At 38.8% G+C, this 18,438-nt stretch overlaps 1 protein-coding gene and 1 pseudogene across 6 annotated transcripts in view; one reads left to right on the forward strand and one right to left on the reverse strand.

Annotated features, from left to right (window-relative positions):
- The window catches only part of MARCHF1 (membrane associated ring-CH-type finger 1), a 663,012-nt gene that overhangs the window by 391,327 nt on the left and 253,247 nt on the right, over nt 1–18,438 (reverse strand). The gene's annotated exons all lie outside the window — the stretch shown is intronic.
- On the forward strand, nt 8,849–10,370 carry LOC140512457 (ATP synthase subunit beta, mitochondrial pseudogene; annotated as a pseudogene).

Consider the following 18,438-nt stretch of genomic DNA (forward strand, 5'->3'; position numbering starts at 1 on the left):
AGTGATTTGTGCTTTATCCTATTGTGATAAATCATTGGTTGACTTGTTATGTTTCCATCACTTAACCCCAAATATTGCTTCTTTCAAACTCTTGCTCTATGTGACCCTAGAGGGTATGAAAGATAAGGAAAGTGAGAACTTGGTCAGTGTAGAGGAATGACATCAGAGATCAAAAGAAAAGACTCCTGGCCAATCATCACAGTTCACCTGGTAGAAAGACACTATGTTCTAGTCACTTATTAACCATTTAATCATGGGCAAGTCATTAAACTTCTCTGAGTTTCATCATATTTGTCATCTGAGTTTATGTTTTCCCATTTCTGATAAGGAGGTTTCATTCTGTTGATGGACTCCAGAGCTGAAGATCTCTCAGAACAAACAGGCTATTATTATGTCTATGAGTTGAGCAAAACCCTACACAAGATAGGGCTTAATAGATTACAGTAGTGGAAGGAACCTAAGATTGGAAGTTAGGAAACTGTTACAGATTTTGGTTTGTGACTTTAGACAAATTATGAAAATTAGGTGGGTTAGAATTTAAATTCCTATAAAATGACTAGCATAGACTATCTGATCTCTGACTGCTTCTTGCTCTGAAATTTTATTATTTATTCTTACTTTCCAAATGCTAAGAATTTTTAATTTCATCAGTTCTGTCTACTAGTTCTGATCACAAAGCCCACTTAGTGGAAATCTACCAGGAGTAGATCTATCAAACCCTGCTTTCCTTCAAAACTCAACTTAAATCTTATCTTCTATAGGAGCTTTCCCCAGTTCCCTTCCTGCTAATGGCTTCCTAAAAGGTGACCTATTATGTATACTAGATATATCTTGTATGTACAATTTTTGGCACATTATCACCCCCATTAAAAAAAAAAATTCCTTGAATACAAGAAACTTATTTTTTGCTTTACTTTTTTTTTTTTTTACTGTTTAGTCATTTTATTTTATTTGTAAATTTTTTCCAGTTACATATAAAAATAGTTTTCAACATTCATTTTTTATAAGATTCTGAGTTCCAAATTTTTCTCCCTCCTTCTTCCCTTCTTTTACCCCCTCCCCAAGAGGGCAAGTAATCTGATATAGATTATACCTGTTTTCCTTTACTTTGAATCCTCAGTGCCTGGCACACAGTTAACACTTAAAAAAATAAATGATTGTCAACTAAGTGACTGATTCCGATCCCAAATTGTAGCTGAGAGTCTCAGAATTTAACCATTTCAGTGCTTGGACAACCAACATCATCCATTTCTGATCCCATACCCAAAGTCTTACCACCTTGGTAGGACTGACTACCACAGTGCATTCTTTCAGAATAGAAGATCACCTCCACATTACAAGGTGGAACAGGAAAGTAGAACAGCAAGCAAAATAGGATCTTTGTAGTTTTTCTGGATTGAGTTTTAACCAATCAGATATATGTATGTGGGTTCTAGCCAATCAGATACTGAGTAAAACCGTATGTAAAGAGAGGGCTGGTGTTGAGAAAGCAGACATGAAGAGAGCCAGCATTGAAGGGGTGAGGCAGCCTTGAGAAGAAGATAGCAAAGAGGAGACCTCTGATGGCAGAGTCTTGCTGGAGGAGCCTCCAAACTTTAAAAATACATGTAGGGCAGAAACATGCCCATGAGGTTAAGCCCCTTTTGAGAGCTGTTAAAGTAAACTGAGCTGTTAAAACAGAGCCTCTGGACTTTGGAGGTGAATTGAGATGAAGGTGCTGGTGGTATGTGTCAACAAGATTTTCCTGTTGAGCTTTATTTTCCCAGAGGCAGAAGCTGTGGAGTGGAGCAGTCCCCCTGAGCTGAGACATGGAACAGGAGTGGAGAGTTGCCTACATGTGAATATAGGCGAGAGTCAGGAGTAGTCAGTCCACAGAGGAAGAGTCATGGGACTTGGAAGTCAACCTCTAGTAAAGATGAAAAAGGACTTTACTTGGACACTTGGTATTGATTAAGGATGTTGCTATGAATATTATGCTTTACTTTATTGAACAACGTTTAGTTTATTGCTGAACACAGAGTTCATTATACTATGCGATTAGACCCCTGAAATCATTCACAGCAGCAGTCCTCAGGCATGCTGCTATGATTGGTGTTACAGAAGGTTGACTCTAACGGAAATCTTTGACTCTAAGATATGTAAAATGGGGTTGATAATATTCCTAAGACCCATTTCACTAGTTTTGGAAGGACTATGCTTTGTTCCCTATAAAGCTCTACATAAGGGTACACTGTTAATATTGTTATCAATGTGATGATGGTGACTTTAGTTCTTCTAAAATACACTGACATTCTTGGTGCTTGTCATAATTTTTGCCTTCCTGATAGGGCTAAAGACTTCTAGGTGTGACTTTTACCACACCTCTTGTTGTCAACTGAATGCAAAATAAATTAAGATTAAAGAACAGAAACTCAACTTGTATTAGATCTACCGTGTTTGAACACATAAATTGCTCCAATTCACATAACTGTGTTACATACAAAAATCTGATTAGTTTAGCAGGCGTTTGGAATGGAAAACAAACCTACAAAATGACTGAACTAATTGTAAACATCATGCCTCATAGAAACCAAAAAGCACTAGATTCCCAATAACAGTTACAGGGAGATCACAGAATTGTCTCTGCTACTGTTTATTCAGGCAGTTGCCTATCTTGGCAAATGATTCATCTTTAAAGAAAGACAGAATGGTATGGAGGGTTGAAAATACACTGAATTAAGAGTAAGAAAAGTCTTTTGCACTCTTTCACTTACTAGTTCTATGATCTTGATCATGGCACTAAACCTCAGTTTTGCTAACTACAAAAAAAGGATAATAATTTTTGCCTCCCCAATTTCCCAGGAGAGGGGGAAAGAAGAAAATATATGCAAATATGCTTCCAAACTCAAAATACTACACACATGCTTATCATTTTTATTCTTCCTCTAAATTCACTATTTGTTGAAGGAAAATTTGAAAGAGGAAAATTAAACTTTTATGAATATTCCCAATCTCCTGCCCCAAAGGACTGCTCTATTGGATAAGGGAGATAGAGGGAGAATTTCCCAAATAGTCCTTATAAAAAGTCAACTGAAGAGCAAAATCACCTTTCAAAGAGAAAAAAGAATCTTTTCAAATTATGTTGGTCAGGGAAAAAATATTAATTAGAATGTTTGGAAACATTTATGCTCATATAGTCAAATGGATCTGTGAGCTCTTCAATGTGGAGGACCCCCTCCAAGGCTGTAGATGATAATTACTTTACTTGTCAAACCAGGGCAACTCTTGCCTCTTGGTTATTCCTAATTTCAGTTACAAACATAGCCCATATCTTTTTTGGATCATACAAGAAATCTTTGATGACATCCTTTACTCTGGTTCTTCTTTATAGTTCTTTATTTGTTGTGTTTCATATTCCATGTGTAGCCACAATGCCCCTCTTCATTTCTCTTTGTGCAGCACTTATTTTAAATTCATGCTAATAAACTATTTCTCCTTTAATTAATCAAGAAAATAGTTTGATGACAAGTATTAGAAGAAAAGATGAATAAAAATTAATTTAAAAATTATTATTGACCCCTTTGTCTTTTTAAGCATTCATGGCCCTCTTCAAAGGCCTTGTTCTAATTCAGATTTAAGAAGGAGATCCAACATTTCCCTTTGATAAAGAAGTGTCTTTGATAAAAGCAGGTTTCAAAAGAATCTTGATAGTCTTCAAATTAAGGCATCTATAGTAAAAATATTCCCGTTTGGAAATGGGATGGCCTTAAAATTCATCATCTTTATTACTTGATTGGGTAAATCCTTCTTTAAGAGATAATGTCCTGCTGGAGTTAAAAAGATTCTTATTTGATAGCAGACCATGAGGAGAATATTCAAAATTAAAGTGAGATGAATCATACATTTCTGTCACTGAAATAGCAACTCTGGCAATATCTGTGATTCACAGATTTAAAGTCTTCCTCGAGGGGTTTGATTCCTGAGGGTTAAGGCTAAATGACTTGCCCACTGTCACACAACCTCTGTCCATCAGAAGCATGACTGAAACCCAGGCCTTTCTGGTGTTGAGCCTAGTCCTCCATCCCTGATGCCATGTTGGCTCCAGAATCTATTAAATCTTCATACAATGCTTCTTTAAAGACATCAAAAGTTAGGAATATGTGTGCAACTCGATTTCTGCTTCATGTGCTAAGCACGATAGACTATAAACTTTTGGAACAACCACTGAAGTAGGCCAGGAATGCACCTGCACAGTGTTACTTCATTAACCCCCAATGACATGCCTTAGAAGAAAGCTATAGGAACTCCATTTGCTTAATAATTAACACATCCATGTGGGTGATAGGATCAAATGAAAAGAAATAGAAGATAGCATTTTAAAAATTCATACTCAAATAGCCTGTTCACTTCTCCCCAGTGGGAGAAAACAGAAAGGCAGATCAAAAATAATATGTTCTAGGGGAATGTATTTGTATTTCCCAAGAAAGAAATTAGAAAAGTACCTCTGTGTCTGTTTTGCCTCTAGGCTGGTGGAAAGCATGTGCTCCCCAGTATTCAAATTGCACTCATAGTTGCCTTGTTGCTGTTAAATGAGCAATAAAAGTCAGCTTCTAAGCTGAATGTCTGGAACTTGAATGATAACACTGCAAAACTAAGGGGAAGGATGGGAAATCAGTGGTACCAGATGTTTGTAATTACATCTAAAATGCTAGGAAGGCATTGAAGAATTGACTGGAAAGAGAGAATAAAACCTGAGATTGATCAATCAGCATGAGACTACACCCCTTGTGGTCAGTCCTATGTAAGCTTTCTGTGGGATTGTCAGGATGGATTATGTTGATCTTTTAGATGAAGCATCTACTGCATAGAAAACAAAAATAAAATTTTTGAGTAAGGGAAGGGGGTGGGGCTTCCATGAATGCTACATTGGTACTTCCCAAAAAGTTCAAATAATGTGTGATACACATTTAAATGATGTACTCAAACTTTTATATATATTCTTTTTTCCCCTTAATTGCATACTTTTATCCCCCTAGTTCTTCATTAAATTGCTTATTACCAATTGTTTTTTATAGGATGTCTTTCAATTTAATTCAATACAGAAAGTATTTATTAAACATTTATTAAACATGCTGTATGCTGGGCACTGTGGTACGCAATGGGATTTTTTTACCCAACATTACTTTAGAGAATTTCCAGTGAGGAAAATTTCTCCACCTACACATATCAGCACATGGTTAGAGAGCTGCCAGAATGCAGAGAAATTCACCGATTTGCCCAGTGTCGTACAACCAGTATGTATCAAAGACAGGGCTTGGATCTGCTCTTGCTAACTCTAAGGTTGGGCTTGTGTACAGTAAGAGTTGCTGACTCTTCCACTAGGGATACAGAAATTAAAAATACAACAACTTGTCTTCCAACAGCCTTCTATCTCTTGGCTGAGGGGGTGTGGGGAGAGTTTGGGTGTGGCGATAGAAAATGCATACAAATAAGTAAACAAAAGACATTTGAAGGAAAGAGAATTAATAACCTTGCTGGTGTAGAGTCAGGGAAGGCTTCTTGGACAACAGAGTAATCTGAGCAGAACCTTGCAGATAAGAATTCTTAGAGATGGAGCATTCCATGCATGCTGGGAAGCCTGGGTGGTGACACAGAGACAGGAGAGGTACTGCTAGATTTAATAGAGTCTAGTTGGGCTGGAACACAGGTGCATGGAAAGGAGTAGTATGAAATATATCTGTAAGGTAGGTTAGTGCAAGGAAGTAGAGGTCCTTAAACACCAATCTGAAAAGTTTGTGTTTTACCCTACAGACAAAATTTTTTAAGCATTGGAGTGACTTGGTCAGACCCATGCCCTTGGAAGATGACATTCAGAGCAGTGAAGAATGGTTCAGAGAGGGGACACAGTGGAAGTAGGAAGGCCAGAGGTAACAATAGCCCAAATCAGGATGATAACTAGCATTTTTAGGCCCAGTGTAGCAAAAACTACATCTAGGGCTAATGTATGCTACATGCTTTCAAGCCAACGCATGAGTACTTATGGACTCAGGGTAGAAACCATGTGCTACCTTAAATTCTGAAGTGAGAGGGATACAAGGAGAATGCAAAGTGAGCTGGACTGAAGAAAGGGTCCATCTCCATCAAAAGCTCAGGTTCACTTAAATTTTATATATCCATAAACTGGAGATTCTTGACCTTTTTTGTGTGTGTACATCATAGGTCCCTTTGGAAGTCTCAGAAGCATGTTTTTAAGTAAGCAAAGGAAGTGATAAATTCTGATTAGAAGGTAAAGATAAGAATGTACTTTCCCATCATCCTACTTCACAGACCCTTTGAAATTTATCAATGGATCTGATGGACTTGTTGGGTGTGAGGGAGGAGGTCTATGGACACCAGGTTAAGACCCCTCTGCTATAGATGATGGTCATGTTGTCTTCTGAAATGTCCTATAATAGCAGTGGAAATAAGACTATAATTTAAAATCTGCTGCTCACATGTTGATTCTGGGCATATCGTTTGCATCTTGGCATCTCAAAATACAATTCTACTCTCTTGTCAAACTAAAGTGTGGAGATGGTACCTCTATCTACGAATTAATACACAAGGATTGGTCACAAGGGCATAGATTTGGAGCTAGATGGGCCCTTGGAGGAGCAACCGCCTCATTTTAGAGATGAAGAAACCAAAGAGGTTAACAGCCTTGCCAAGTCTAACCAGTGGTAGAACCAGGGTACAACCCTCAGGCTATTTGATTCCAAATTCAGCATATTTTCCCCTGCACCACACTGCCTCAAGAGAAAGGCACAGAAAGGGTTCCTTGTGTGAACTCACCTGTCTACAATACCACTGAAGGAAGAAATGCAAGGATGCTCTGGGATAAATCCCAGGGCATGCCAGTACTACAGATCTGTGTAAACCAGGTGCTCTTAACCTGGGGTTCATAGATTTCTATGAGGTCTATGGAAAGATGTCAGTTGATCTGTAAACTTGGACATGGAAAATATTATACCTTCCTCCCTCTCTCCTTTTGCTCCCTAAGTAATATTTCTCTTGGTATGTTGCTAGAGTACAAAGCAGAAAGAAAGTAAATAAAGTCATATTTGTGGGCTCATTCTTTTATCATCTTGGAGAAGCCCTGCCAAGTGTTGTGTCCAAGCATGTAAGGGACTTGGAAAATAAAGATCAACAAATTGCATAAACAACTTTGTTTATATTTTCTAAGAATGATGACTTCCTCACTCCAATGCAAATGAAGTAGCTTACCAAACCTGGACTATCTTCAAATATAAACCATTATTACTGTTGACAATCACATCTGTGGTCATTAAATTAGTCTTAGATCATTAATGGAGTTGATCATTTTCTTGATAATTTTCTATCCTGATTTATCTGCTTTATCATTATCTCTTCCAGAATACAAACATTTACAAAGTAGAATGATCAGAAGAAGTAATTAGGGTAAGTTGAAATAATGTTACCTGGAGGAAATAAATATTAAGTGGGATCACATAAAGTCAGGCTTTTATGACAATCATCTTTCATTTTGGGGAATAAAGAAAAACAGAATAAAATGATGCACAATGAATACTGAGCCATAATTACTCAACCTATTTTTAAAGACAGACTGGAAAGTGAAGAAAAAAAGAGTATAATAGATAAAAATTAGGACAACCTATTATTTATGACACTTTGTAGACCAGGCTAAGGGTCAAAGGTCCCAAGCACAATCAGCACTTTGAGGCAGTCTTGGATTTTTTCATCCATATCTGTCCTGCCTTCTACATGCTCTGCAGTTAGTAGGTACTGTGTTGAAACAGAGGAAAATGGTACTAAACTAGGAAATATTAGCTAATATAATTAGTTATCTCATTATTGTTATCTCTGAGATCCCTTCCAACCCTAAAATTCTATAACTATAAAATTTGAAGTGCTTTATAATTGCATAACAACATATTCAGGCCTTGCAAGGTGAAATTTCTTATAACATTATCACCTACTTTCAGCGGCAAATCATTTTCTGAAGCCTTGGCTATTGCTGGATTATAATATAAAAAAACAAGCTTTTAATATTAAAAAAGAGAGAGAATTATACACAAAACTTGCGCATTGAGAAGGAGAATTGAGAAGAGATTAGCAATATGCAGATGAAGAAGAGATAATAATATAATAACCATTCAGGCCAACAAAATATTCCAAGTCTGAACCGATTATATTAAATGCTGTAGGTCTGAGCCATCCAGTAATTCAAAATACTTTAAAACATCTAATGGGGACTGACTTGGTACTTAATCAGTCAATCATTAAGCACAGGCAGCTAGAAGGCATAGTAGAAGCAGGAGCTAGAGTCAGGAAAATCTGAGTTCAGATCAGGTGCTTACTAGGGGTGTGAACCTGGGCTGCCTTGCTTTTCTTTTTTTCTCTGTTTTCTTATCTGTAAATGAGACTAATGATAGCATCTACCTCCCAAGGTCAGGTTTTCATTTCCCCTCAAAACTTGTCCCTTTTGGGCGGGAGGTGGTGCCTGAACAGGGACAGGCTTGAAATCAGGAAGACTCTCTCCTTCCTGAGGGCAGGTCTGGTTTCACACTTCACAGCTGTGCCAGGCTGAGTAAGTCACTTAGCCTCACTGGCCTCAGTTTCTTCATCTGTAAAATGAGCTGGAGAAGGAAGCAGCAAACACTCTAGTATCTCTGCCAAGAAAATCTCAAATGTGGCCACAAAGAGTTGGCCCTCACAAAAACAACAAAATGCTCCTTTTGTGTCATGATCGTTAGCAATCTCCCATTAAAATAAATGCAACAAGCACTTATGAAACACCTACCTTTAAAAATGTACCCTACTTCAGCTCAGTCTCTCCCCAGACTCCTCCATGCTGGGGTTGTGGAGCCGCGCTGCAGCTGCCTTGGCCTCGGCCGCGATGCAGCTGGCCAGGATTATGCGGCCTGGACTATGCCGCCCGGACATCCCCAGCCCCAAGAGCGGGGAGGCCAGTCATTGGGGTAGTGGTGGATGTGCAGTTCCATGAGGGGCTCCCTCCCATCCTCAATGCCCTCGAAGTGCAGGACAGGAAGACCAGGCTGGTTCTGGAGGTCTCCCAACATCTGGGGGAGAGCACAGTCCGGGCCGTTGCTATGGGTGGTATGGAAGGAGTGGTCAGAGGGCAGAAGCTCCTGGATTCTGGAGCCCCAGTCAAAATTCCAGTGGGCCCTGAGACCTTAGGAACAGTCATGAATGTGATTGGAGAGCCTGTCGCTGAAAGGGGTCCAATCAAAACCCAACAGTGTGCTGCTATTCATGCTGAGGCTCCTAAATTCATAGAGATGAGTGTAGAGCAAGAAATTCTGGTCACTGGCATCACAGTTGTGGATCTTTTGGCCCCATATGCCAAGCGTGGCATAACGGGTCTTTTTGGTGGTGCTGGTGTGGAAAAGACGGTATTGATTATGGAACTAATCAACAATGTTACCAAGGCCCATGGTGGTTATTCTGTGTTTGCTGGTGTTGGTGAATGGACTTGAGAAGGCAATGACTTGTACCACAAGATGATTGAGTCTGGTGTCATCAGTCTGAAGGATGCCACTTCCAAGATAGCATTGGTATATAGCCAAATGAATGAACCACCTGGCACTCAAGCTCAGGTAGCCTTGACTGGCCTCACTGTGGCTGAATACTTCAGAGATCAAGACAGTCAGGATGTATTGCTCTTCATTGATAATATCTTCCGATTCACTCAGACTGGCTCAGAGGTGTCTGCTTTACTAGGCTGAATCCCCTCTGCTGTCGGTTACCAACCCACTTTGGCCACTGATATGGGCATCATTCAGGAAAGAATTACCACAACCAAGAAAGTTTCTATCACCCCTGTGCAAGCCATCTATGTCCCTGCTGATGACCTGACTGACCCTGCTCCTGCCACCACCTTTTCCCACTTGGATGCTACCACTATGCTGTCCTGGGCTATTGCTGAACTGGGCATTTACCCTGCAGTGGATCCTCTGGACTCCACTTTCCGGATCATGGACCCCAACATTGTTGGCAATGAGCACTATGATGTTGCCCGAGGTGTGCAAAAGATTCTGCAGGACTATAAGTCCCTCCAGGACATCATTGCTATCCTTGGTATGGATAAGTTGTCTGAAGAAGACAAGTTGACAGTGTCTCAGACCAGAAAATCCAGACTTTCTTGTCATAGCCATTCCAGGTTGCTGAGGTATTCACAGGACACATGAGGAAGTTGGTACCCTTGAAAGAAACTATTAAGGGATTCCAGCAAATCTTGGCAGGTCAGTATGGCCATCTCCCAGAACAGGCCTTCTATATGGTCAGACCCATTGAAGAAGCTGTGACAAAAGCCGAAAAACTGGCAGAAGAGCACTGATGAGGAGTCTGCATCTGCCATTCAGCCTTCAACTTTACTTGTCTGAGCACGCTATACAAGAACTTTAGTTGGAAAATCTGTCTACTGTGTGAAGAATATTTAAACTTTTGAATAAAATGTACATCTCACAGTATAAAAAAAAATGTACCATATTTTTCTAGGTCTTGGGGAAATCAAGTCAAAAACTAAAATAGACTCACTTCAAGGAGCTTCAATTTTACCCAAGACAATCTTAAGTTTTCCATATGACTTTTGTCTCCCTACCCAGATGGACAAAGCACCTCTAGTATGCCTCTCTGTGTTATAGTTTCAGGCTTTCATTTTCTCTCCCTAAGATGACTTCTCTACCCGACTGACCAAGCAGTTTTCCCTATCTCCTTGTTTCATCAGAATACCATTTGAAAGCAGTAATTACTCTTTAAAATGTGTTCAAATTAGAAACTGAATGCTGTGATGAATAAAATGGGTACCTTTGTAAAACTGGGCCTTAGATGGCTGAAAACTGCGACATCCTCAGGACAAAGAGAAGGACCAGTGGACCTTAAATAATAACCTGTCTTTTCAATCTGCATGTTTTATATATAATTCTCTCTTTTAATTTTTTTTACATATCAAAGACTCATTTTTGATGCTATGAACCAGCAACTGCTAAGGTTTTAGGAAATCATTTGTCACTGAAAGTACATGGTATTCTTACTGGGAAATTTCATCTCTCAAGGCCTGAATATATTATTATACAATTATGACACACTTCAAATTTTATAAAGTCATAGAAATTTAGGGATAGAAAGGATCTCAGAGATAATGACAAGTGGTATTTACAGAGCACTTTATGAAAAATTCAAAATATTTTACATATGTGATTTCATTTGTGCCTCACAATTATTACCTCCATTTTATTGATGGAAAAACCAAGACAGAGCAGGTATTTGGTATGACCATAGTCATTGAACTGGTGTGGGATTTGAGTCTAGGTCTTTCTGACGCCAAATCAAGCATAATACATATGCTATGATGTCTCCCCAATTTGTAGATAAGGAAAGTGAAATAAAGTTTAGATTTGCAAGGAACTTGATTGATTTGAATGAATTGCTCCTAAAAGAGATTTGTTCTTTTTTTGTTATTGATTTTTACTTCTCAAGGCTCAGGCCATCATAAGAATCTCTCTCATACCTTATATTTACAAAGTTCTTAGAATTATAATGAGTCAGTACTTATAGTTATAAAGTAAATACTTCAAAATGTCATTAAAGTTATAAAGTAAATACCTTAACAGTAAATACTTTAATAAATGAGTCAATATTTATAAAATTATAAAGTAAACAATAAAGATGCCTTTTCTGTTACAGAAAAAAGAGATAATTTGGCCAATCAGAAATAAACTAACAGTTACAGTTCATCTGCAGACTTGTTCAATTAGTCAGTAATTCATTCATTTATTTCTACCAACCAACCAATAACTATTGATTTCATTCTAAAAAAATCAAATAATTCAGGGGGCGGAGCAAAGACAGTGGAGTAGAAAGACACACATACGCAGGGTCTCCCCACACAGCCCATAAAATACCTGTAGAGAGGGACTCTCAACAAATTTTAGAGCAACAGAAGTGGAGAACAACAGAGCGGAAGAGCTTTCCAGCCCAGGGTGACCTGAAAGGCCCACGGGAAACGTCAGTTGCACTGGTCATGGAGCGCAGAGCCCAGCCCAGCGTTGGCTGTGTGTACTACATGACTCTGGCAGGAGGACACCTCAGGGGCATAATCCCCAGCCGCAGCAGCGGGTCCTCAGATCTCTCAACCCATAGGCCCCAAAGGTCAGTGACAGGGTTTTTTCAGCTGGTCAGGAAGGGAGAAGGGCCTTCCCATAGCTCTGGCCTTAGGCAGCTGCTGCAGAGGCCACATAGGGCAGACAACAGCAGTTCTTAGTCAGCCTGCATCCATTGTTGGATCGTAAAACCCCTGGGGGCACTGAGGAGCTGAGTCTTGCCTCTGCCCTGTGTGGAGGCCCTGGGGGAGCTGGTCTTTGTCTCACACTGAATGGTGACCCTGCCCATCCAGCTTATCTGAAAATCAGCTCCCAGTGCTGACTTGGTGGAACTGGAGGCCAGGTGGCTGTGGAGAGGTAACTGCTAAGATTGGACACAAAAATCTCTCCCTGCTTCCAGATCAGTGTACATGCTGGATTGTGCCACCTTGGAGGAACTGAGAAGTTGGAACTCAAAGTTTTAGGAACAACTGTTGAGTATTGTTCTTGCAATTAGGAAATAAGAAATACAAGTAATAGGGTATAGAAATTTATCTTGCCCTACAGGACAAAAGAGAAGATGGGGATAAAGGAAGGGAGGGATGTTAGAAGGGAGGGTGGATTGGTGATGGGGGTAATTAGAATGCTTGCCGTTTTGGGGTGGGGGAGGGGAGAAATGGGGAGAAAATTTGGAACCCCAAAATTTTTTTGGAAATGAATGCTGAAAACTAAAATAAATAAATTTTAAAAAAAGTGCTTTGCAAGCCTAAAGCACTATATAAATGCTAGCTCCGTATTTACACGTGAGCTGGGCACAATATAGTGGACAACTCATACCTCCAAATCTTCAGCACCACTGACACCCTGTTCATAGCACTGTGCTAGGCAAACCATAAGCACTTAATAAATGCTTTCTAATTGAAAAAAAAAATCAAATAATTCAGAGGAGCTGAAGAAGCAAGGCTCCCTGAGGGGAAAATAGAAAGTATCATGTATCAGTCAAGTCAAACCATTGCCATTTTGACCCTACCTGCCCTTGGACATGGGTGGAGAAAGACCAGGATTTTGAACCTATGAGTTCTGTGAACAACAATGTTCCTCACTGCTGTAACTCCATATTCCTTACCACTGATCTTGCTGGTAATCATAACTGAGGGGAGACAACCCTTGAGAAGGAGCCTACCACTTCTTCCATGACCAACATAAAATTAAAACTATTATGAATGAATAGGTATGTTCAAGAGTCCCAGGAACAGTAATGCTGCAGACCAGTGATCCTGCTTCAGATCTACCCCCTTCTTCCCCACCCACCCCAACCATTACTTAAAGAAACAATTCTTTTGGAGATGTGGACCTAATAACTGCTTCTGCCCTGCCTCCTTAGCAGTCTCAGTTTCTAAAGATCTGGACAAAGTTCACCAATGCCTCATCAAATTGTTCAGCATCAGAAAAGGATATGACTTTGATCAGTGGAAAAGACATGAAATAAGATGCATTGTCCTCAGCTTTTCCAGAGGACCCCAGGGTCTTTCCATCAGACTTGTAGGTGAAACCTCACATATAAAGAGAAAGAAACAGAGAGAGAGAGAGAGAGAGAGAGAGAGAGAGAGACAGACAGACAGACAGACAGACAGACAGACAGACAGACAGAGACAGAGATAGAGAGAGAGGCAGAGAGATAAACACACATCACACATACCCCAAGATGCTCCTAACCAGAATGTGAGTTGTTTGGGAGCGAAGGATATCTTGCATTTCTATTTGTATACCCAGCTTTGAGTACAGAGTTTTGTATATAGTAAGCATAAATCCTTTTTCTTCTATGTATTTCTGCTATGTACAGAGCACCAGGCTAGCCACAGGGGGAAATAAAAACCAGGTCAGATGAGTTAAAGAATACTACTGCCTGGTGGGAATCAAAGGATCCCTCATGGACGTGGCATTTTGAGCTTGTCTTTAAAAGATGAATTCTTGGAAAGGGGTCATTCTGAGTTCACAGAATTGCATGAATAAAAAGCATGGAATATTTCAAGGGAAGAGTAAATGGACCATTTTTACTAGAGCACAGTGTATGAGAGGCGGAAAACAAAAAATAATCAGGGAAAAGTTAGATTGTAGCCAGTTGGTTGAGGATTTTGAATTCTAGGTTAAGGAGTTTAAAATGCATATGGCAGGCAGTGAGAAAGCTGAAGATTCTTCATCCACTCTGTTGTTTCCATTGGTTGTAAAAGTCAAATGATAAGCAAGAGAAAAGACTCATATACAGCTGAGGCAATTCTGTTTCATTAGGAATAATGGGCTTTATTATTTTTAATCTCGTTTTATACTCTGATAATTCAATTTACCACTTACTAATTTTTAGCTAGACATGAACAAGAAATTCATCAATTATAAATAACTTGTTTTCAATAGGAAGATATAGCCCAACAGGAAAGATACTCTTCCTTTCTGTTCATACTGTCCACAAAAAGTAAAAGAATTAGTTTTCGATTATTTTTCCTCTACACAATTCCCTTTAAATTAAAAAAACAAAACAAAACTATATAACGTTCTCACTCAAATTAAATCCCACATTTCATAGTTTGCTTGTTTTTTTTCTTTAATCCCCTAAGCCAAGACTTTAACACTGGATCTGATATGAAGGCAACAAAAAAACTAATACAAGCTGGAAAGTGTTTAAATAGCTACTTCTTATTTTCCTTTTTGGGATATTTTTTACACAGCTTCCACAAAGAATGGCCGAGTGGATTGGATAGTCCCTTAACAACCAACTTCACTGAAATAATAACCACTAGGGACTTGGTTCTAGAATCTATAAATTAAATTGATGTGCTTCATGAATATGTAGGGGAGGGAATTTTTCATTTGCTGGAGTAACAAAGGAAACGAGCAATAATAACAACGTGTGTTTATAGAGCACCTCTCGCAAAGCAGCTAAAAGCATTTGCTGACGTTATAACTCATTCTCCTAACAACTCTGTGAGAGAAACAGCAACGTCCCCATTTACCATAAGGTGAAAATGAGACCAACAATGGTGAAGAGAACTGCCTAAAGTCAGAATCCTCTCTAAACTAAATAATTCTCCAAGGACCTTGGGTTCACTTCCAATAATCAAGCTTCCCTTTGAATTCTCAGGGGGCAGAGGTTCCTGGTATAGGGGTTGGGGTGGGAATATATATATTTGGAAAGGCAGTTCACTCTTACCTACAAAACTCTTCATTTTGGTAGGGAATTCTTCTAGTCACTTATAGAGGGAGAACCAGAATCTTGGTCTATGGATGCCTTATCAACAGAACATCCTGAAAATACATGTTTGTTTCAAATTCCTTTGTATGTATAAATTCACGCTAAGGATTTACATTTTTTACATTATCAAATTATAGCTAACAATTGCAATGCCTGTTGAGTAACCACTGCAAGTACTGGAATGAGCTGTTCATTTCTAACCCATGTCTTCCATAGTATTGAAGGAAACTGAACCTCATTTTAAAAAGTTATGAAAAAAACATAAAAAAGGACTTAAAATTTTTAATTAAATTTAAAGTTAAGAAAATTTTACTCTACATGCAAATATGTAGTTTTTAAATTGGTAGAATGATTTGATTTTAGGACTCTTCTTATTGATCATTTCATTTTGGATTTGTCCCCTCTATGACACTCCCCTCTGTTAAAAATTGTCCATGTTGCTAACATACTACATAAATTAGAGAAACTCAACCTTGTTTAGAGGTTGAATGTAAGACTGGAAGGTCCTATAGGATAGGAATCTATTTGCTTTGTCCTTGAATCACCAGCCTCTTGCATTATGCCCTATAAAGAGCGAGTGATTAATGCGTTCACTGAAATTAATGAATTTGAACACTGGAAGAGTTGTCAGTGTAGAGTGGAAGACACTGACATATCAAAAATGATACAATAAGGAGGGTTCTAAAAGGAAATAACTTTACAAACTTAAAAGTATATGTTTATATCTACAATAAAAATAAATGATTTTAAATCATTTAAATAAATCATTACATGATTCCTTTTTTAAAAAAATTATTCAAAAATCTCACTATCAATCGCTATCATTGGAGGCTGGACAAAAGGGGAGAACTTGAAAAATAATCAGACGAAGAACCAACAAGATCTGGAGACTGACAAAGATGTTCCCCAGCTCCAAAGTCAATTCTTCTTCATGATACCACAGGCAACTAGAGGATGAAGTAGATGGAAACACAACACCTAGAGTCAGGATGATTTGAGTTCAAAACTGACTCCAAACAATTATTGAATGTCTGATCTTGGGTAGGTCATTTAACCTGTTTGCCTCTGGTTTTTGTGAGGATCAAATGAGATAATATTGGTAAAGGACTTAGTAGTTTCTGGGAGGCACTAGGTAAATGCTATTATTATAATCACTATTAACTTTGGGGAAAAGATTGCTATTGACTCTGGTATGAGTTATTTTTTATGTTACTGACCTATAGATAAATCTGTTTGTTTTTTAAAACCGATGACCTGGGTGGGTTACAAGGAGAAAACAGCTAAATTCCGATTAGCACACATAACTAATCTCCTGAAGTGGCTGCATTATCCAAATTTGCAATGTATATTTCCATTAGGCTGGAACAGGATACCATATTTTACACAATTATAACTTCAAATACTATGAATCTGAATACATGTGATTTCAGGGGATTTGTCATTCACGCTAATCAGGACTTAGTTGAATATATTTACTGATGTCACACATAAAGTTTCTGGATTCCCTTGCCAAAGAAGTGAAAAATCCCAAAATACACCTGGGTCCTTTGCATGGAGAGGGAATGCCTGAAACAGTAGTTACAAAAACAAGAATGGGCTTTCAAAAAATCAAAGTAAACTCCCTTTATTGATGAGCTTACAGGTTACAGAGAAGCAAAGCAACTTGCAAAATGAGAGTACTGAGCCCACGAATACTGTCACTATTTTGAGAGCTCTCATAATTATATAGTTAGAAGAAGAAAGTGAACTTGTGACTCCCATGAAAAAAATACATGAAAAAATACTCAAATCAGTATTGTAGAGGTGGCTGAATGGGAAAATGATTGCCTACAACAATGAAATGCCATATTTTACTCTTCTAACTGAGCTTCTGGATGGGGGATGTTCATATCCTATGCCACACCTAGATGAGGGTAAAGTAATGAAGAGATGCCTACATTCAGAGTGCTCTGGGGTCTTGCTCAGAACCCTAAGGTAATCTATGTGAAGATTTATTTTATTGCAAATATCCAATTGAACATGGCTTGAGGAGGGAGCACACTTAAAATGACTGCAAATTAATTTTTGGAAACCCTGTCTTAGGTTACACTATTCACACTCTGCCTATTCCTTCTGCAGATACTTGTTAGAGATTTATAACAATCTTTTATTCACATGGACACAACTCAAAACAGGTTCCACCTCTCCTAGGACAAGGACAAGTTGACAGATTTTACTCCCCCATGACAGTGAAAGTATAAATGACTTTCTCCAGGTCATTCCAGCAAGAGTGACATAAGCAACAACAGAACGGCACTTTTCTGATTGTTGTTCTAGAGGTCTGTTTTCAAGACAATGTCTTCTCAGAATATGTATGTGTGTCTCTTATTCAGATATGGATTTTTTCCCAGATGCTGACTCAGCTCACCTGTCTCTCGCAGGGCTGATGAATTTAATATTCAGCTGCTTTCCATTCCCCTACTCACTTAGGGTTGATTCAGCTCAATTAAACAGGCATTTATTAATAATAACATCATCAATAATGTATGCAAAGGACTATGTTAAGGACTAGAAGCTAAAACAAAATGTCTTCTGCCCTCAAGGCACATATGTTCTACCCTAGAATGTGTGCGCAGAGACGTGAATAAAGCATAACTGCAAAATCAATTCAGGTGTATATATTTGGGGAAGGGTAGCCCTTACAGCTGGCAATGATAAGACAAGCCTTCTATAGGAGACGGCACATGAGTGGTGCCTGGAAATGACCTAGGGATAAGAAGAGGTGGGATTGACAAGAAAATAAGTATATATTTGTGTCAGCCACTGATTCCTGGCAATAACCCTGGGAGGTAGATGCTTTATTACACAGATGAGGAAATTGAGGCAAACAGAAGTGAAGTGATTTGCCCAAGGTCACACAGCTAATAAGTATCTGTGATTATATTTAAATTCAGGTTTTCCTAAATCCAGATCCAGCACTGTGTCCACTGAGCCATTTAGAGATGAGCAGGGACAATGGAGAGCATCCCAGTCATACGAGACAGCCTGCGAAAAGCCATGGGGAAAGAGATGGAATGTTATGTATAAGAAACAGCAGGTAAGCCAACTTGG

The sequence above is a fragment of the Notamacropus eugenii genome, chromosome 6 (assembly GCF_028372415.1).
Source record: "Notamacropus eugenii isolate mMacEug1 chromosome 6, mMacEug1.pri_v2, whole genome shotgun sequence".
NCBI lineage: Eukaryota > Metazoa > Chordata > Mammalia > Diprotodontia > Macropodidae > Notamacropus > Notamacropus eugenii.